Below are 6,032 nucleotides of genomic sequence, written 5' to 3' on the forward strand. Positions count from 1 at the left end.
TATTTCTCTCTATATTCTCTCTATCTGTCTCCTGCTGATCATATTAAGGGTTTCTTATGTTCTAATGAGATATTTTCTTTCAGCACCTGTCTGTTGCTAATTTATATTATTTTGATAGGGAGCCTGTAGCTGCATGTAACCAACCTGAATACTTGAATAGAATACATATCTGCGTACCTGGTTGAATATAAAGTATTGGGCAATATGTCCACCGACCAGTACATTCTTTAAAACCCTTTTTCACCAACCCCTAAAAAAGAGAAGTCCACAGGAAAGTCCTATATGCTTATATCCATCCAGTAGAGAAACTATTCCTAACCCTTCAGAACTACTTGGACCAAGCTTCTGTTATCTATGATGTAAATATCCATTGTGTGGTTTCCATCCCTATAGCGAGGCACAGGGCAGTGGGGCTGCTGGTCCCCAGGACAAGTCTGGGGTCACGGTCAACGCAAACGCCAGCGCTGGAGGGATCATCAATGCCCCCGTTATCTCTGGCAGCAACATTCACAGCGGCATCCATTTTAGTTGAGTGATTGTCTCTTTTTCTCAAGTTACCCACCCAATCAGATGGAAATATACATTTGATTCTTTACCATTTTATTTCTTGTGTTGTGTAGTACTACTCATTATTATCTCTCCTCAGACCAGATAGAGGTCAGAGGTCATTACTAGATTAAATGACTGGGCTCATCGTTGCTAGGTCATTATTGTTGACATTACTCATACATTAATGTTTAACATTGAATACCACTGTTGTTGAGATAGTAAACCAACTCTTATTTCTGATACCTGCTTCCATGGACGAGCTGGTCAGATACTCACTTTAGTCTCACAAAGGCCTTCCATGGCGGCCGCGCAGGCCAGTCGAAGTGGCCGCGCAATAGATTTTGCAGACCGCGCACATTCTTCAGACCGCACAAACAACTTTCTTTCAGGGGTTAAAAATCTGAGCATCAAAGGTGATGTAGGCTAGGTAATAAACATTTAAAATACTGACATGTCTAATAACCAAGCCGGATGTAGGCTACTTTATAATGTTTACATAAAAAGTATCCTTTAGGCTACTCTTGGCGGGCCCTGCTCCAGCAGTTATAGGCTACCATGGCGAAAAGAAAGGCAGAGCAGGTGCCCCAGAAGGTCTGCCTAACGTTTAAACATGAGTGGCTAGATGAAATAGTCCAAACTGACACAGGTAGGATAAAACTTTCAGACATATTTACATATGAAGAAAGGAGTGGCGTGATCTGCAAATTCTGCTCGGAGGCAAAAGCGAAAGGAAAGTTCGCTCGTGGGAAAACTTCCGAGTGGAAGCTTGATTACCTAAAGCGTCATCTGACACAGAAAGTCCATGTAGACGCATTGAAAACATTAAGACTTAGAAATGGGAACTCTATCAAATTCTCACCGAAGATGCTTGTGCTTTACATTAAGTTTCGGGAGCAAACTGATTTCAGTACGTCGCTTTGGACGATGTCTTTGTACTGGCACTGTCTTTTTGTAGCCACATCAATGCGAACCTGTATTTCCACACTGTAAAGGGGAGAGAGTCCCAAATAACAGATCTATCAAAACTGCACAGCCATTTTGGACAGAAGAAGTGTGACGCCCTTGTAAGTCTCCATCCATTTTCCGGGTGTGATAGTCAGGCTACATTGTTCAAGTCGGGCAGATGTTCTGAACGAGACTTGCCTCCAAACCAGGACTCTCTGCACAAACATATTCAGCGGGCAAGCAACCTGGCTGCAGTGCACAGGAGGAGCCTGGAGAGTTACCCAGACATTCCCCCTCCAATCAATCATGGCTCCGTTAGGGCTGTGAGGTGGACTGGATGTCACTTCCACCAGCTCCAGAGGCGATCCTTGAGCTTGTTCACTGCTCCTGCAAAAAAAAAACTGTCAGGGGAAAATGTACATGCAAAGTGTATGAGCTGCCATGTACCAACTTTTGCAAGTGCACACATTGTGATAATATCTTAGAAGAGGCCTAGGGAGAGATCTCACCCCTTGGCATTACCCTGGTATTGCAGTGCTGCCAGGGAGGGGTGGCTCCCCCCCTTTCTTTATCCATTATGTTCCTTTAATCTCTTTGTGGACTAACCGACCTTTGCCTTGTGGCTCTGGTCCCAGTGCTCAGGAAATCCACATTCTCCCCTTACCTTTCCTTTTCCCCCTTGATGATTAAATATTTCTTAGACTATAACGTTTTGTGTTGCGTGGTTTATGAGTCTACCATCGACTCCATACAAGGTGAATGTCAAGTTTAATCAACGTTAGAGACAAGGTAAATGAGGTATTAGTATTAACAAATAGCATAGCTAACCGTAAGCAAAGCTATATAGTACAAACTACGGCTCGTTAGCGAACTAAAACTATTTACACCATCACACACGTATAAAAAAGACGGTTTAGAAAACGAACATGTTTTAAAACGGCCTAATACTGATCAAATGATTACTTACAACACGTCTCCGTTTCAATGGGTTGGAGCAGTCGCGGCAGCAGTGAAAGATGTCAACATGAGTAATCGGTGAAATGGGTGTCAATATGGCTGCATCTGATTGGTTAATAATTTTCTTAAGCCAGTATAACATCGTGTTATTGGTTCGACTGATTTAGTAGGCAACTGTGTTAGCCGGCGAGTTTAACAAACTTTTACACTATGGGTTTGACAAACTCCACGGGAATATTTGCATGATAGATAAGTAAGTACAAGTACAATTATATATTAAAGTAATCGGTTACAAGTAGGGATGCCGATACTTCGTTAAAATACTCGTACTTGTACTCGTTTTTGAAGCAAGCACCGATACCACTCATCAGTATTTCACTGCATCAAACTGGCCGGGCTATGCTGACACAAAACGTGATTTATTGTCCTACCTGTCCTACCACTCTCTGCCAGACTAATAAGTAGCTTATTTGCTGCCTTGTGTTGCATTTGCTTGATGTTTGACTGTGTTAGGAAAGTTTGTCATAGTGTCCAAGTATTTCAGTATACAGGTTTCGCTAAATTTAGCTGCTAGCATCTCGTTAGCGATTAGCAATTCCGTTGTGCTGCCTTAACGGCGATTTGGGCTCATTTTAAGATAAATGACGACGACAGGAGTAAGGCACAGTGTAAGATCTGCACTGCTACGGTGTCGAGGGGCGGAAAGGAAAGTACTTTGTTTAACACAAGCAATTTGATTAAACATCTGAAGACACACCATAGTGCTAAGTACACAGAGTTCACTGATGCTAGTGGCGCAAGACTGAAGCAACCAATCTTAAAGGAGCCATCGTATGCCCATTTTTCCACAAGTTGATATGGTTCCTTGGGGTCTCAATGAAATGTTTGTAACATATTTTGGTCAAAATACCACAAGAATCATTTCAAACAGCACCCTTTTTACCCTGTCAAAAACACCTCCCCACAGATTGACCTGTTTTGAGTGCCTGTTCCTTTAAATGCTAATGAGCCAGCTCCCCCCTCCCCCTCTCCCCTCCCCCCTCCTCCACAAGATGCGCTCGCCTAGCTGCTGCCTGCCCAGCTAGCCATTACCTTTGTAGAAATATGGCTACTGCAGATGAAGATAGCGTCGTGCAACCATATCGTTTTGAACCAGAGTCAGACCCTGAACAAGAAAAGGCTCCCGAACAAGTTCGAGAAGTTAGGGCTCAACAGGACGTTTCTGAATGGTAAGTTACCTTTGTCACTTCTACATTTTTTTTTGTTTGTACATTGGCTAAGGTCTCACAGTCTTGTTAGCGGTTTTGAGAGCATAGTGGTGCTAGAGATTCAAGATACGTGAATAATTTGTGCATGTATGAGTATGTAGCAAATACAGTGTGTTTATGTAAGTTACTGTTTGTGAAAGTGTTTGTGTAAATGCAAGTAACGGGAACGCCATAAAGATATAAATGCTACATGAGTAAATTTCCATCTGTAAACTAAAGTGTTATCTTACAACAGTAATTGACCAAGCAGGGGTGGGGGTAACGTTTTTACCTCCATTAATTAGCGTTTAAACCTTGTTTACTTATTAAATCGTTGTATTTGATGACTTATGACTTATTTGATGACTTATGTCTGTAATATGAACACAACTTTCAAATAAACTTTACCTGCAAAGTTGTCACTTTTTAAAACTCTGTTTATACAGGTGTATTTGTGGCAAGTGTGATCAAATGCCTACGGAGCCTGAGCATGTATGCTGCAGGGAGATACCACAGGTAGTGTGAATTCATTTTGAATGGCACTGTAAATATGAAGTCATCATCTGTTTTATATTCCATGTCACTTTCAATATTCAAGGTTACAAGAAGACTACTGCAGCTTCAGAACCCAACTACATGTATGGTCGATCACCCAGGCCTTGAACCTGTGTGTTTGAACGTGTACTCACTACAGAATGCATCGAATGTTTATAGGGCAGATTATGGGCCTTTACGTCTAAGAGGAATAGAGCAGTACGTTTTTTTTTTTATGCATGAGTTAGTAATTTCTGCAATACAAATATGACTGAGGAAAAAAATACAATAAATGACCCTTCCCTCTGTATTACTTTGCTAACTGCTCATTTTACACGCGTCAAATGTTGACATGTTACTTATCAAACACTAAAGGCACACAAAACTGTTTCTATACACTTTTATTGTCAGAAAGATTGCTAGAAAGAATGCCACAGTGCTTTTTAAACATAGTTATTAAATGTAATAGCTGGTACATATGTAATAAATACAAAAAAAAGTATAATAAAAACTGATTACAAAATTACACTTTGTGCCATCTGTAGCCATACTGTAAACAAAGGAATACTTTATATATGTGTATCACCTTTTATTCTCTTATACAATGTAAACTTTGCTTAGACGTTACAGGTATTTGGCGTACAGAAGCTTTGTTGGCTGGTGTTGGGGCTATCTGGGCCGGAGAATCAGGGTCGTCCTGCCGTCCTGAGTTGTGCTCCAGATACGAAGAGTGTTCCCTGATGCTCAAGGAAGGTATACGGGGTTCAGACCTGCCCTCGATTGAACCTTGACACATAGCTGGCTACAACTTCCCGCTTGTCAGGTTTCTCAAACTGGGCAGAGAGATCCGCGGGTATTGGGATCTTCAGCACCTCATTCACATATGGGGCCGGGTCCTGAAAAACCTTGTGAAAGATGAGGTCCAACAGGTTATCCACGTACTCTGTAATACAAAAAAAAAATCCAAAACTTTTACATTGTTTTTATTTATTGTTTATATTGTATTTATTATTTTATTTTTATAATTATTTTGCAATTATATTATTCTATTTATTATGAAGACCATTTAAAGACAGCAGTTAATGTATATGTTATTTAAGTTTCACATACTGTTTGTACATTGTTTGACTTGGTGGAATTTCAAATAAAGCCTGTGACTCACGGAAGGTTGGCTCTGCTTTCACCGGCTTTGCAGTGCACTCGCCCTTCTTGTATTTTGGGAGGTTCACTTTAAATAGCGGCTCACCAGCTGAACTTGTTGCTTGGGGACGCCCAGCATTTTCATTGAAATGCAGGACTGCCAGGTAGAGTCTTTGGGGAGAAAATAATACTTATAAGAGCATGTGTGTATGCGTGTATAATAGTTTGTATAATACATAATAGGTATACATTTCTTTGAAAAAATGATCGTACTGTTACCTGCATAACATTCCAAGAAAAGGAAAGACTACGTTTTTGGGCGCAAAACGCAGAATGACGCTGTGGAAAGACTCCAACGACGAGGTCTGGTAGTGAGGGCTCAGCTTCCCCACATCTTTCAGAACCCTCTTGTTGGTCAACACCTTCTCTAATCTGCTGAAGGCTGGTGTCCCTGTAAAAAAAGGGGGAAAACATAACTATAGATTCAAAATGATTATGGCATTGGTTATTAGGTTTGTTTATATATATGTATTTATACATATAAATTGTACTGAGGCAACGAAATGCAGTTAGCATCTAACCAGAAGTGCAAAATCAGAAGAGTGCAGAGTATGTGCAAAGTGGTAATATAAAAATGTATAAATAGAATATATACAGTAT

General features: G+C 40.7%; 1 long non-coding RNA gene across 1 annotated transcript; it reads left to right on the top strand.

Annotated features, from left to right (window-relative positions):
* Positions 1 to 3,502: 3,502 nt before the first annotated feature.
* Positions 3,503 to 5,398, top strand: LOC122128863. The gene is made up of 2 exons (XR_006151668.1): positions 3,503 to 4,214; positions 4,854 to 5,398. It is a non-coding gene; the product is annotated as an uncharacterized LOC122128863 (long non-coding RNA).
* Positions 5,399 to 6,032: the final 634 nt, after the last annotated feature.

This window comes from Clupea harengus, chromosome 3, assembly GCF_900700415.2.
Source record: "Clupea harengus chromosome 3, Ch_v2.0.2, whole genome shotgun sequence".
NCBI classification, from domain to species: domain Eukaryota; kingdom Metazoa; phylum Chordata; class Actinopteri; order Clupeiformes; family Clupeidae; genus Clupea; species Clupea harengus.